Here is a 16,878-nt window from a genome sequence, read left to right as displayed (position 1 = left end):
CTAAACATCTTCTGAGGCCCACTTCAAAACCAACAATTCTGCAAGATTTTTCCCAATTTCACAATTAGCACTTCTCTCCTTGCTCCCACTAATTCTATAAAACTGCAATATATTATAATTTTCTGCCTATAAGTCTTTTCCCAGAAAGACTTTAAGAGTTATTTGAGGGTTAGAAATAATTGTTTCTGTATATCCAGATTCCAGATCATTGCCTGTCAAATGTTTTTTTGGATGAGTTTTCAATGACAAAGAAAATTCATTATGGTTTAAAGCTAATCACTTACTTCTAAATTGTTATTATGGACCATCCTCCACTGACAGTTAAAGCTATGTTTGATTTGGTATTGTTAATATTCTTTTTCCTCCCAGGAGATTGCAATCACATCTTGCAAAGAAGAACCCGCAAACCCAGTTCTGTCCTCTCATTATATGGACTTTGACTCTCTTTTGCAAATGACTTGGTTCAGCAAGTTCCCAGCTCTATTCAGCAATGGCACTTCCCCAGTTACATTTTAAAACCAACAGAGGGAAGACAATTGGTCTGGTTTTGATTGGTTAACACTTAACTCATCAAAAATGTGTTTTGTAACACATAGTCCATGTCCAAAAGGTCTTGCAAGATTTCCAGAGCTTTTCCCACACCCCTTTTCTTCTCACCCTCAGAAAAAGAGATGATGTTTTGCCAAAAACAAATTATCCCAGTTCTCAAAAAGGACTGTTCTTTCATAGGAATCTTCAGTCCACAAGAGCTCATTTAGGGCCTGATCTTGGCCAACACTTGCTTCCATGGAGCCTGTGCCTCCAGTTTTAGTAGTCAAACTGAGCAGCAACACCTCTTTCTCATTCCTCAAGGCTTCTGGCCGTATAAGTCAAGCTAGAGATAGCTAGGGCACTGGATGGAAAAGTTGATCTAGGAAATACCTTAGGATTTACATACTAAGGGGCTACAGTTAAAACCTTCACTTGCCACAGGGCAGGGAAAGATTTTCTTTTTTAAGTAAAATGAGAATTGGTTGAACTTCACCCAAAATTTTATCATGTCACCAGATTGAACTGGCCTGGAGGATAAGACAAAAATAAATTTACTTCTTTATTAACAAATGGAACAATTTCATGTAAAACCTAAGGATTCGAACAATAAGTAAGAGACCTTTAAAATGATTATTTTGTTGTTGTTGAAAGAAAACAAAAATAAATGTAAAATTATGTGAAGAAAAAAATAGCTGGAAATATGTATAACTTGTAGAAATAAGAAAAGTTATATTAGTTATATATTAAATATTTTAATTAGAATGCTGAATGCTTTTTTTCTCAATGAAGGTCAAACAAAAGAACATATAAAGTGTCTTTCCCACCATACTAGCCTCACTGACACTGCCAGAGACCTGCCTTTTCCGGAACATTGTAAGAGTCTCCCAGAAATGAAAATAATGGTCATTTAAATTAAGCCCACAATAGACAGTTTAAATGGCAGAGATTCTTAAATGGCAGGGATTAGCGAATTGAAAGATAGAGCAGGGGAAATCATCCAGAAAACATCACAAAGAAATGAAGAAATAAGATGTTAAGAGATACGAGAGAAAGAAGGTTCAAAATTTTCAAGTAATAACTCTCAAAGGAGATAATATAGTCAGAAAGAGGCAAATATGAAAAGATTATGACTGGTAATTTTCCAGAATTGAAGGAATACATATATTCTGAGATTGAAGAACCATAGTTTGAAGAATGTAAACCAAGACAAATTTAAAAAAAAACAAAAAAACATAACACATAGAGTAATAAAACTATAGAATTACCAAAGAAAAAATCCTAACTATCAGAAAGAGCAGACAGATGATCTTAAAAGGAACAAAAATTAAACTAGAAGAAGAGTTCCCATCAGTAAAATGAAACAAATTAAAGAAAAAATGTCTTCAAAGTGTGGAGGGAAAATAATTGTCATTTAGAATTATGATATTATGACTTAATGGTAAAGTTATAAAATCATATCTTTGGACAAGAGAGAGTTTACTACTCACAGGTCTTTTATTGTATGTACTTCAGTAAGGAGTAAATTTAATTGAAAGAAAGGATGAAATGTAGAGATGAACTGTAAAGATATTTTAGAGATAGAATCCACTTTGCCTAACTCTAAGACTAGGGCTCCTGATAAAGTGGAAATATGCTGTTCGGGGAATTAATTTGAAGTTCTGGCTTCAATTTCCTACTATCATTTCAACATTTTCTCAGTGTTGACCAAATGTAAGAGAATGTTTATTTAGCCTCTACTACATTGAGTTGCTGATTTCTAGATGATAGTGCCTTCAATAAGGTCTTGCAATTTAACTAAACAGATATTTTGTGGCAAGGTAGAACTTGAAGGAACTTTGATTGAATTCTGGAAATATCTTAACAGAACCCATATATGGCAAAAACATTGGTTCTTCGTTTTCATTTCTGTGTTTTAAATTTATAATCGACTCCTAATTTTTGTAAGGACTGCTTCAGGGACCATTTTTATCATTAACAGGATGTAGAAAGAGCATGACACAGCATAGGCAAGGCTATTTTAAGTCTCCACATTATAAATTTGGGCAAGTTGCTTAACCTCTGTGAACTATAATTTTCCTCATCTCTAATATGGAGACAATAATCATTTCCTCTCTGAATTATGATGATTCAGGGGACTAAGAGTAAGTGTTCTCTTCCCAGCTACATGTCATAGTAAACCCAGCACTCCCTCCCAGAAGAATTGTTGCCTGGGACATGAAAGTGTAGGAGTATGAACTCCCCCTCACTTTGATACTTGTGTGAATACACAGCCGATCCCCTGTCATCCCTCTAGCACCATGTCCATCCCATCCACCCCTTCTAGAAACCTGAGATTTTAGGTCATGGGAATTGTGTCCCAGGCTACTTTCTTTTTCTCTCAGTGGAATATAGATCAGAAGATGTGGTTACTGACTGTATCAGAAGGAAATCCTCATCTGGGATGAGTGTTGTCAGACAATTTCTGGTCATGGGCATCATTTATCCTACTGAGTTTCCCACACGCAGAATGCATTACAGAAATGTGGCTTTCCTTTTCTTCCAGGTCAGTTTTCCTCATAGTGTCTGTGATTCATATAAATAACACACATGTTTCTCTTATGGAAACTAAAGTTTATTCACAACCATCAGTTATACTTTGCTTAACTCAATGGCACATAGATTTTAGCCTTCTGAAGAGAAGCAATTTAACATAACTAATTTAGTTCAGGAAAAAGAAATTTTCTCGAGGCATTGTCTTACAATATAACCCCTGTACTACAGAAAAACTATTCAGGATCCACTATTTGGGTCCTGTGGTTGATATATGAATGGGACTTGGATGACTCTTCTCCAGCTTACTGGTGAGACAAGAATATTTGTTTACATGATATGATAGGACATAAAGGATAAAAGGAGAAAAGGAAGAAAATGAAGGAACCTAGAATGTGCCTTGTATACAGTTTGTGTTAGGTACTACGGAAGGTTCTGTGCAGGTGTCATCCTATCATGTTCCCATTTTACAGATGATGAATCAACCACTCAAAGAAGTCAAGTCACTTTAATGCTATAAATCCAATGTTTTTTCTACTACTCCATATTGGGATATTGTAATTCATTCAGCTTTCAATTTCTGTCATAGAGAAAGCTCTGTGTAAGTCACAATTTAAATACTCAAAGTACATAATCCCTGTTCTTTAGAGACTTATAGCCTAGTATCAAAGATTGGAAGTGCTGGTTGATAAATGTATGAGACAGACCATTGGTTCTCAATGGTGGATAGCCTGACTTTACTAGAGCACATTTAGAAATATCAGTGATTTGGGTTGCCGCAGTGACTGGCTTATGTAGCTAGGATAAGTGGGAAGTGGCCAATGATGCTGAATGTCTCCATTGTGTAGGAAAGTTGGGCAAAATAAAATGTTTTACTTACTCAGATGCCAACATCTTGCCTGTTGAGGAAAATCTTTTATAGACAGAAAGTACTCTAGTGATTTGGAAAACAAACAAACAAACGAACAAACAAAAAGATTTCTAGCTGGGTAGGTGAAACAGACTTCAAGGCAGAGCCTAAAACTACTTTTAAGGAGGAACTGGTAATGAAAGTGAAACTTTTTCCAAATGAATTCTGAAGATATCATCAAGAAAAAAAATTAAATGAGATTAATAATTGAATAAGGGAGACAAGAATGAAAACTAAAATATGACTCCAACTATTCCAGGCTGGCTGACTGGGAGAATTATGGCTTGATAAGAACAATAAGAAAGTTTAGAAAGGAAGGAATAGTCTGAGTAAAAAGGTAATCCTTGTTTCAGAATGTGTGGATTTGACGTGATGGATGGACATCTAGAAAGAAACTAGTATTTAGAAATTTTACTGGAATTTAGGGGAAAAATTAAAGTGTAAGTGGATTTGTTCAATAGTAAGGAATAAAGCTAGAGAAGTGAAATTACCTCTGAAATAAATATACACTTCTAGGGAGAGAGAACAGGAGAGAATTGGAATGGAAGAAAAAGAAAGGAAGGGAAGGGGAGGGAAGAGAAGAAACGGAAAGGAAGTTAAAGGAAATTTTATAAAAGCTAAGAATGTTTTAGAAAAGGAAAGAAAATAATAATAGAAGAGCGCCACAAGGAAAACCAAGATGACTGAGGGCTAAAAGCCTAAGAGAAAAAGTTTCACACAAGGCTCATCAATCAAACTGCAGAGAAGGTGAGGAGGGTGAGAACCAGGGTTAGTGGTCAGGAGATTCTTGATGGGCATTTCATTAGAGGTCTGAAAATGAGAACCACTACATACAAGGTTAAAGCCAAAGTCAAACAATAATGCAACAATAATAACAATAGTGAGTATTCATTGAGCATTTGCCTTGATGCTCTCAGCTGCACTCTCAGATCATGCCAGCTTATCCTACTTTATCGAGAAAACTGAAGCTAGCCAATAGGCATGGAGAAATCTCCTGTTTTTTATCACCCACACACAAACTCACCTGCCTCTGGACCCATCTTCTCCTTCTGTCTCATGCTGTGGTGCAGAAATGGCCTTTTTCCAAGGCAGAGTCCACTGCTCCCTTGGAGTTGGACTTTTTTCATCATCTCAGTGACTCTGCTCTTTGAGTTGTCCCTACTATCTCTGGTATTGTCAGGAATTATTCATAGCATCAAATAAGTATTCTTTATTATCTTCCATCTTGGAAAAAGAATCCCTGACCCCCAAATTCCTGAAGTTTCAGCCCTACTACACTGAAATGATTTGATTAAGTTCTTCCTCCACTTAAATATTATAAAACCATAGGTGTTCTTTGTGTCCTTATTTAATTGACCTCTCAGTTCAGGGTGCAGGCATCCTTAGTGTGCCAAAGAAGCAGTATTATTTTCTAAATGAGCTGTGATGTGACAAAAGTTGAGAAACACCTATCAAGGTGAACAACATGGCAACCCAAATCACCCAAATTTCCAAATCCTGCTTCTTCAGCAGCACCCAAAGTCCTCCAAGAAAGAGTTAAAGTGCAATGTTACCTGGGAATTCATCACTAACAGATACCTGGTAAGAGGGTGCCTTCCGGGGAACCCTTAGACCCCTATTTCCACTTTCCCACTTCAGCCAATGGCCTCATCTCCACACCTGTAGTCATTATAATGATTGATGCAATGGTCACCATGCACTAATTGGTATGCTGATTGAGAAGCTACACCAGATCTCGTCTATGAAATGGAATGGAAAGTGTAGGATGATTATGGAAATGTCTAGCAGCTTGGGTCTTCGTGAAAGAACATGGAGGAGAAGACCAATAGCATGGTTCTGGCAAAGTCCAGTCTGTGCCTGGAGAAGAAAAAAATGAATCAGACCTTTAGAATCTAGAGCTAAAAGGGATCTTGGGTGTTATCTAGTCCTATATTTCTAAATGTTTCTTAGAATTCCTGTCTCACAAGATGCTCAATTATAGCAAAGATTCTCTAATCAATTATGTTAGGGAAATATAGAATAATACATTCTCCTGAGGTAGTTAGAGTTCAAAGCACTGGGGAAATTTTTTTGTAAAACACCTGTTATCTGAGGTTTTCCAAACATAATTTGACCATTAAACACTACTTGCTATCCAACAGAACTAATGTTCTGGAGAATTCATTCTGGGAATCAATGATCTAGTCTTATCTCTACATATCACAAAGAGTAAACTGAAGCTCGTGAGAGCTAAGGAGAGATATAGAGTTAAAGACCACATTCCCAATTTCAGTGGACTTTATGAAGTGGCCCTTATCAATTTACAAATCCAAAATATTAATAATTAGTATGCATATAATAGAATTTAAAATTATATATCTAATTATTATTTGTTCGCCAAAGCATTAAACCCATACACTCGAGAAAAATATTCAACAACAAAAGGATTTTTGAAAACTAACTTTTAGACAAGTAGCAACTCCCATTCTTGCTTGTATTATGGATACTGAAGATTACTTTTTCTCCTAACCTTTTATTTTAGCATATATAAATTTTATATTTGCTTGATTATGATATGACAATCGATAATAATTTAGCCCATATGATGTCCTAGGCACTACGTGAAAGCTTTGTATGCATTTTTTCCCATTAATCTTAACAACAATCTTTAAGTTAGTTGAAATTATCACCCCATTTAAAGTTAAATAAGCTGAGACTCAGAGATGTGAGGGGCTTGGTGAAGCTCATAGGTGAAGGAGTTGAGTTTCTGACCCAGGTCTGGCTGACTTGAAAGCTTATAATCTTAATCATTATATTTCATAATATTCAGGAAGTTGTGTGAATTTAGAAGATTCCACAGTGACATCTCAAAGCATTCCAAATCATCAACCCCCAGAAGGAAAAGCAAGTGATTCAATGGCTAAAGAATTCATAGAAAGGCACTGGCGTGTTGAGCAAGACTCCATCCTGCTATTTATTCTACAGCCTTCTATAAATCATTAAGCCTTAAGAAAGAAGTAGGACTTTGTATAGTCAACTTTGAGAAAGACCACAGAGGCCACAGTTGCATCATGATGTTCTATCTGTGACTGACCACTTGCTTTGTCATCACTTGACTAGCTGAGTAAGGCAGTGAAACAATGGGAGGAAACATCAAGAACCTACATGCAAACACACAGGCATGCTGTTTTTTGCTTCCCTTTTCTTGGTGATCGCTTATGGACTGCTGTGGGAATATACTCAATTCCTAAAGTTCTATTGACTACTGAGACAAATAAATATATCTGAACTAACTCTTGCTAAAAAAATCATAATTCAGAAAAATGCAGACCCTGTCATAATTGTACATGTGAATCATTTTGTTTTCTTTTACTTTTTCTAAGTGAAATTACCTCAGAAAATTGGAGAGCCATTTTACTTTCCATGTGTAGAATTTATTAGATATCAAAATAATTCCTCTAGTTATAGATAGAAATGTGTGGTTACCTTTAAGGGAAACTAATATCAGAGTAATAAAATCTTCCATTAGTAGAGTGCTCCATCACTCAAAACCATGATCACATGCATTTTCTCTTTCTCATACTCACAAGAGCCTTTGAAAATTGGCAGGGCTGCTAGTATGAGTTTTATTTTGTATTCATTCATTCATTCATTCATTCATTCATATGTCAACTATGTATTGAGTGCTTATTTTGGCACACAAATTAAAAGAGATAGGCAGATTCTTTGCCCTTATGAAGCTTGTATTCTATTGGGGTGGCAAGCCATGAAAGAAGGAATAGATAATGAGTAATTGTATAGACAAAAAAAAAAAGAAAGAAGGAATAGATAATGAGTAATTTTATAAGACAAAAAAGGAATTCAAATAGATGGAAATAGATAGATATATATCAAATAAAGATCTTGGGCAGTTACTTCAGATGGGGTGGTCAAGAAAGGCATCTAAACCTGGAATGTTTTAGCCCGAGACATAAATCTAGCTCTGCAAGGATGGGGCAAAACATTTCTCACAGATAAAAAATTGAGACTCAAAGAGATTCAGTGACTAAAAGATTACATAGTTAATCCACGATGAACTTGGACTTCAATTTTAAGTTTTTGAGTCCAAGACTAGTGCTATTTCTATCCACTATCTACTTCAACAGTGAACATGGCAGAATATGTAAATAATCACTGCTTTCGTACACTGGGAGACTAAGGTTAAGTAATATAAATGCCATTTTAATAATTTAATACTTTCGTAAAGATTTTGAAATTACTTCTAAATGAGTAAGAAAATTGTAGTTTGAACGAAAACGTATGTGTTAAACTCAACCTCTGTATGGATAATTGTTTATTTTCTGGTAAAAAGGAATTTTTACCAAGAATTTCCTTCTTTCTCTTTTCCTCTCTCTTGTATTTGTGTATCTCTTGGTTTCAGGCAGTAAAAATCACTCTGCATATCAGCCCTGACTATCCTGACTTATAATTTCTAATTCTTTTTCTACTAGTTGCTTGTTGAGTACTTCAAAGTACTTGGGCCTCTATTTTCACAAATATATTAACAGGATTATGAAACAAGCCTTTTTGGTAGAATGCCATTATTACAGCTTGAAAAAATACCCTAGAGTTCATTATCATAGATGATTAAGCAGCCGTTTAAGAGAAGCATTGACAAGAATCTTTCCAGAATAGGTTAAATGAAAATCCATGAAGGGGTTTCTGATTCTTGTAGAAAAGAAGAGCTGATTACTAAATGTAAGTTTAACAAAGCCATTTACTACTAGGGCTTGAAAATTTCATTCAAACTGGAAAAGACACAAAAATATAATAACTAAAAAAAAAAAACCAATTAAAAATAGCCAGAATTGGCCAAAAACTTGTTTAGTTTTTATTGATATTAATTCATATACTATACAATTAATCATTTTAAAGCAAATACTTCAGTAATTTTTAATGTATTCACAAGGTTGTGTAACCATCACCACTACATAATTCTAGAACATTGTTATCTCCTTAAAAAGGAGATCACTTCCCATTCCCTGCTTCCCTGGCCCCTGGCAACTAGTAATCTATTTTTCTCTAGGGATTTGCCTATTCTGGATATCTCACATTGAATGGAACCATACAATATATGTTTCATTTAGCATAGTGTTTTCATTTAGCATAATGTTTTCAAGACTCATCAAAGTTTTAGCATATCAGTGCTTTATTATTTTTTATGGCTGAATAATATATGGATATATCACAGTTATTTATCCATCTATCAGTTGATGATATTTGGGTTGTTTTCACTTTTTAGCTATTAAGAACACTGCTGCTATGAACATTGTGTACAAGTTTTCGTGTGGACATACGGTTTCACTTCTCTTCGATATATACTTATTCTCTTGCTCTCTACTCTTGAATATTAATGACTTTGTGTAGTGTTGTGTTTGGATTCTTTTCTCTTTATCATACATGTCTTGCAGATGCACTAGGGGCTTGTATGGGAATCAGTCAGTATAATTTGCAGATGAAATGGACAGTGGCAAGTCAATTATATTGAAGCCAGTTTAGAGAACATCTATTGTAGTTAAATTCATGTTTTAGTTGAATTCATAAATGGTATTTATAGTAATCTGATTACAAAAATATTACTTGCTCCATAGTCAATTGATTATATTTTTGTAATGTACAGCTTCTTTGCTCTTCTTGAAATTTGAATTGTCTTTCTTTTTTTTTTTTTTTACATTAACTTCTATTATCATGTCAATCTATGAACAAATATTTCTAAGTACTTATTGAGTGCCAGACAGGCAGTAGGGATTCGTCAGTAAACAAAGTAAGCAACACCCCTGACTTTGTGGAACTTATACTCTAGTGGGGGAAAGCAGACAACGATAAGAACGACTAAGTACAGTTTGTTTAAAAGGAAAAGTGCTTTAGAACAGAATAGCAATGCAGAATAAGGAACATGCCAGAAAGGAAGAAATGCAATTTTACAGAATGATAAGGCAAATTCTAAATACAGACCTGAAAGAAATGAGAAAAATGGCCACAAAGTTGATAAGGGAAAGAATGTTCCTGGCAGAGGGGAGAGCCAGTGAGCGGATTCTAAGAATGAGCTCGATTTGTTCAAGGAACACCACAGACGACAAAGTAGCTGGAACAGATTCAGTAAAGGAAAGAGTATAAGGAGGTAAGTTTAGAGAAGTAATTAAGATCCAGGACATGTTGGGTCTTTTGGTAGATTGAATTTCTTCACCCAATCCTGCACCTAGCCCTTTGTTATGTGAGCTATAATCCTCCCACCTGAAGGTGGAGTGAACTTCTCTGCTCTCTACATCTCAACTCAGCTATGTGACTTTGGCCAATGGGATGTAGATGGAAGTGAGCAAACGAGTTCAAACCTGGGCTTTAGAGAAATCACGCTTTCCCTTGCCCTCTTGTGCTTCTGGCATCACTATGAGAAGATCTTTCCCTGAGTAGATCTTGACCTTTCAATCTTATCACAAGGGTAAGTATATTTGTAGTAGACCTAGCCCAACCCACAACAAGGAGCAAGCCCAGCCAGAATGCAGCCCAGGCCAGGTCAGCCAATCCAGTCAATCTGCAGACCCATGAGCAAGACAATATAGATTTATTATGGTAAAGTATCACAAATCTGTTGTCCATACAATGTTATATATTTTGGTGGTAGAGCAAAAGAATGTATAGTGGTTTGGGTAAGGTTGTGAGGAAAAAAAGGAAGTTAAAGCTCAGCCTGAAAAAATTAATATAGATTTGCCATTAACTGTGACAGAGAGACTGAAGGTAGAGCAAGGCTTGATGTCAGGGACATCAAAAGATCGTCTTTGGACATATTAAGAAATCTATAGGGAAGTTGTGCTTCTGTTAATAGTGCAATAAGTAATTCAAGCCAACCTATCATTGAAGACATTTTTTAAAAGATTGACGAAATAGTAATAAAATATATTTGAAAGCACTAGAAGGCAAATAATCCAACGAAGAATACTAGACAAGCAGAGGGGAAAAACATAGGCCCAAGAAAGTGAGTCTCACTTGGGAACTGCTTTTTCTGAGGCCATTTGCTTATTCCAGAATGGGCAGCTAGAAAGCTCTCAGAATTAGTGGGACAGGGATTGAGTCCAAGACCCAACAGAGAAACCCAAAGACAGAATCTATAGTTACTTAAAAAGAAAAAACTTCCATAAATATTCATTATGGCTCAACATACTTTTAGAGAGAGAAATGCATTATTACGATCTGATTTTTTATCTTTTATTTTCCAAACATCTTTATTGAGATATAATTTACATGACATATAATTCACAAATTTAAATAGTACAATTCAATAATTTTTAGCTGTTTGCAGAGCTGCATCCATCATAATGTCAATTTTAGAACACATTTATAATCTTAAAATAAATAAAAGCCTTATACTCATTACTCCCCATTTTCCCCAAGATACTTTGTTTGCTTCTGCTCATTTTCTTGCATCCAAACTAGCACACTAGTTCAAGAAGAATAAGAATAAGAATAGTTCAAATAGAGAAAACACAAAGTCAACCTGCAGCTACAGCTATGTAACTGAACCCAGCCCAGATCAGCCAATCCTCAGCCCACTCACAGACATAGGGGAAAATAAATATTATTGTTATAGATTTCTAGGATTGTGTAGGGTTTGTTATGCAGCAGTAGCTGATTGATACAAGTAAGCCGCAAACAGAAAATATTTATAAAACACAGATTCAAAAAAGAGCACTCACAATGCAATAATGAAGTTTTAAAATCTTAATTTATTATTATGTGTTTTGAAGAAGATTATTTTGGATTGAAATTTTGGGGTTATATTTTAGCTTCATGACCTTGGATGTCCAAATCTCTCATTAGATTTGGGAAGTCCTCAACTGTTATTTCTTTATATAAGCTTTCCTCTTCTTTCTCCACTTCTTCTTCTGGGACTCCAGTGGTATAGATCATTTCTCTTAATGACATCCCATAAATTTTGAAGACTTTCTTCATTCTTTTTCATTCTTTTTTCTTTGTCTCCTTGGACTGGATGATTTCAAATAATTTGCCTTTGAGATCACTGGTTCTTTCCTGTTATTTCAGTTCTTGAAGTTCTTTATTAATCTTTTCAGTTCCTTTATTGTATTCTTCAGCTCTCAAATTTCTGTCTGATTCTTTATGTATTTTTATTTGTTAAACTTCTTGTTTTGTTATTGTATTGTTTTCCAAATTTTGTTAAATTGTTTACCTGTGCTCTGTTATACTTCTCTGAGCATCTTTAAAATGATATTTTTGATTCTTTATCAGGAAATTAATCTTTCTCCATTTCTTTGGGGTCAGTTACTGGAAGTTTACTGTGTTTCTTTGGTGGTGTTACGTGTTCCTGATTCTTCTTGATCCTTGTAGCCTTGCAAAAATATCTGCACATTTGAAGAAGCAGTCTCCTCTTCCAAAGTTTATCAACTGACTTTAGTAAGGAAAGAATTTTACCTGCTTGTGGGGACACATTAGAATGTGCTGTGGCCCCAAGTATAGTGTTGCAGAGTGCCATGTATAGGGTCATGTGGTGGCTCTGGGTTCACTGGTCATGTTGTCTCACCAGCTTGGGCTGTTGGAATCCACATTAACAACTGGATGATTCTTGATAAGTGTTGTAGGGGGTTTGCAATGACTTCAAGGGCTGTTGAGGTTCTCAGTAGTGCCTCCAGGTCCAGCAGTTAGGTACCAGGGCAGAAACTGGTGGTGTGCACATATTTGCCTGTGGCAGTGCTTGTATAGTGGCAGGGACCAGTTGCAGACACACACATAATGGTGGGGGCCAGAGCTGGCAACTAGTGCCAGGGCCAACTGTAGGTGCACTAGCAGCTTCAGAAGTCCTGGCTGCAGGTGTGCACTCCTGTGGTTATAGGGTCTCACCATGGATATGTGGCAATGGAGGCCAGTGATGCAGGTTAGGTAGAGAACATGCAGATTCACAGCTGGGGCTAGCCACATGTGACATAGAGTGACAGAACACAGGGCAAGATCCAGGCCTAGAAGCAGCTGCAGAGTTCTCTGCTATTGTCATGCACTCCTTTTGCTTCAGGGTCTTACCATGGGTGCACATAGTGGAGGCCAGTTACCAGCTTTGGGCTTGTGGTATATAGGTGCACAACTGAAGGGGCTAGTCCTGAGCACACATATGGTGATGGGGGTAAACCATAGGGGTCTGGGCTATCATTTTGTACTCACTCAGCCACAAAGTTCTGGGCTGGTTGCCAATGCAGATCTCAGGCTCTAGTCGGGGAAGGAGATGAGGTGCTCAGGTGGCTTGTATTTACAAGTACAAATGCCCGTGGAGCAAAAACCAGTGAAGTCTACAGAGGTTTATGGAGGCTGTGCTGGCCATTGGTATCTTTAGTGTTGAGAGCTGCTGGAGTCCACTGTAGAGCAGGCCACCAGGAACTGTGGTCACCTCTACTGCATGGCTGATATTGGTAGCCCCTGCTATTCCTTGTTCTTAGCCATATCCATACATTTCAGCTTTACCATTTTCTCCAGTTGGACTTATGTATGTGCAAAGCTATTCACTAAAGCATTGTTTAAATAACAAGAGTCTAGATACAAGAAAATGCTTATAATCAGGCTTGGTTAAAGAAATACCTGGATATTCATACTGTGAAATCATACTATGAAGCCATAAAAAAGAATGAGGACACTTTGACATATCAGCATGAAAATGTGTTTAAGATAAGTCCTTACATGGAAAAAATACTGTGTAGAATTTTGTGCAAACATGTTATGGTTTATGAAAAAAAGAGGAAACATATGTAAACACTTGCTTGAATGTGTATCTTAAAAATATGCAAAAACAATTAATGCTGGGTGTTCATGGGGAGGAAACTGGGTGTTTGGGGACAGACCTGAAAAATGTTCACTGTATTCTTCCTCATTTATTGTGAATTTTGAACCATGTAAATTACTGACTCCAAAAATTAAATACAGATAAAAACTAGGAACAATAAATGGATTAACAATGAGAACAAGGAAAAAAAATCAAAGATAACTTGAGACAAATGAAAATGTAAATACAATGGCCCCAAGTCTATAGGACACAGCCAGAGCAGTTCTAAGAGGAAAATTCATAGCATTACATGTCTACCTCAAGAAACAAGGAAAAAAATCTCAAATAAACAATCCAACCTTACACCTAAAAGAACTAGGAAAAAAAAAAAAAAAAGAACAAAGCCCAAAGTGAGTAGAAGGACGAAAATAATAAAGATCAGAATGGAAATAAACAAAATAGAATCTAAAAAAATACTAAAGATCAATGAAACCAAGAAATGGTTCTTTGAAAAGATAAAGAAACTTTAAAAACCTTTAACCAGAATCATCAAGAAAAAAACATAAAGGAGCTAAATAAATAAAATCAGAATTGAGAGAAGAAGTGACAACTGACAAGACACCACAGAAATACAAAAGATTATAAGAAAATGCTATGAACAATTATGTGCCAACCAATTGGATGACCTGGAAGAAATGGATAAATTCCTAGAAACATACAATCTTCCAAGACTGAATCAAGAAGAAACAAAATCTGAACAGATGAAAGATTACTAAGAAAATCAAATCAGTAATCTAAAAACTCCCAATAAATGAAAGTCCTGAACCAGATGTCTTTACAGGTAAATTTTACCGCACATTAAAAAAATAATTAACGCCTATCCTCCTCAAAATATTCCAAAAAATCCAAGAGGACAGAAGCCTCCTAAACTCATTTTACAAGGCTAGCTTTACCTTGATTTCAAAACCAGAGAAAATATTACAAAAAAATTATAAGCCGAATTTCCTGATGAACATAGATGCAAAAATCCTCAACAAAATATTAGCAAACTGAATTTAAAACATTATATACCATGACTAAGTAGGATTTATTCCTGGGATGCAAGTTTAGTTCAATATATACAAATCAATTACATAATACACCACATTAAAAAAACGAAGCGTAAAAATCATATGGTTATATCAATAGATGCAGAAAAAGCCTTTGACGACATCCAGGATCTATCCGTCATAAAATCTCTCAGCAAAGTTGGAATATAGAAAACATATGACAACATAATAAAGACCATATGTAACAAACCCATAACTAACATCATACTCAATGGGGAAAGGCTAAAAGTATTTTTCTTATGATTAGGAACAAAACAAGGATGCCCACTTTCACCACTTCTATTCAACATAATATCGGAAGTCTTAGCTACAGCAATCAGATAAGAAAAAAAGCCATCTAAATTGGAAAGGAAAAAGTAAAACCATCATTATTTGCAGAAGATATGATAAAATATAGAGAGAACCCTAAAGATTCCTTCTTACACCTCTTACACCATATACTAAAATAAACTCAGAATGGATTAAAGATGTAAATGTAAGACCTGAAACCATAAAACTCCTAGAAGAAAAATAGGCGGTAAACTCTTTGACATTACTCTTAGTAATATATTTTTTTGATATGTCTTCTCACGCAAGAGAAACGAAAGAAATAATAAAAAGATAAGCTACATGAGACTAAAGAGTTTTTGTACAGCAAAGGAAACCATCAACAAAATGAAAAGACAGTAGAGGATCTAAATAGACATTTCTCCAAAGAGGAAATACAGATGACACATATGGAAAGATGCTCAACATCCTTAATCATCAGAGAAATGTAAATTAAAATCACAATAAGATATCACCTCACACCTGTCAGAATAGCCATAAATCGAAAAAGATGTGATTTGCAAGGATGTGATAGAAAGGAGGTGGAGCAAAGAAAATTGTAAACTGGTGGAATTGTAAATCGGTGCAGCCATTATGGAAAACGGTATGGAGGTTTCTCAAAAAAATAAAAATAGAGCTATCATATGACCCAGCAATTTCACTTCTGGTTATTTATTTGAGGAAATCCAAAATACTAATTAGAAAAGATAAATGAACCCCTATGTTCTGTAGCATTATTTACAATAGCCAAATATGGAGGCAACCTAACTGTCCATCAATAGATGAATGGATAAAGAAGTTATAGTGTGTATACACACACACACACACACACATATGTGTATGTGTTTATATGTGTATATGTATATGAAATATTACTCAGCCATTAAAAAGAATGAAATCTTGCCATTTGCAACAACATAGTTGGATCTAGAGCATATTATGCTAAGTGCAATAAGTCAAACATAGAAAGACCACCATATGATTTTATTTGTATGTGGAATCTAAAAAGGAAAATAAATGAACAAACAAAAGAGAAACAGACTCATAGATACAGAGACAAACTGATGGTTGCCAGATGGGAAGGGGATGGGGGGATGAATAAAAAAGAGGAATGGATTAAGAAGTACAAATTGCCAGTTACAAGAACAGTCACAGAGAAGTAAAGTAGAGCATAGGCAATATAGTCAAAAATTGTAATAACTATGTACAGTATCAGATGGGTACTAGAGTTATTGGGGTGATCACTTTACAAATTATATAAATATCTAATCACCATGTTGTACATCTGAAATTATTATACTATTGTATGCCATCTGCATTCAAAAAATAAAAAATTATTTTGAAAAGTGTAATAACTATGTATGATATCAACTGGATACTAGACTTATTGGGGTGATCGCTTCCTAAGTTATATAAATGTGTAATCTCTCTATTATACACCTGAAACTAATATAATATTATATATCAACTGTAATTAAAAAATAAAAAAAATTATAAAAAATAAAAATAAATATAAACAGATGAAATATTCTTTAAGTTAGACCTTTCTCACCCTTCTTGTTAATAAAATAATATGAGATAGAATAGACTGCCAGCTTGTAACTCATCACAATATTTCCTGTGTACTGTGGGCTTCACTTTTACCTACATGCACTCCATTCCAGGTTTCCAGCTCCTTTGTTGGGTCCGGAGGGAAGAGTTCATATTTTATCTTTTTT

Source organism: Pteropus alecto, unplaced genomic scaffold (genome assembly GCF_000325575.1).
Source record: "Pteropus alecto unplaced genomic scaffold, ASM32557v1 scaffold109, whole genome shotgun sequence".
NCBI lineage: Eukaryota > Metazoa > Chordata > Mammalia > Chiroptera > Pteropodidae > Pteropus > Pteropus alecto.
This window is presented reverse-complemented; position numbering follows the sequence as displayed.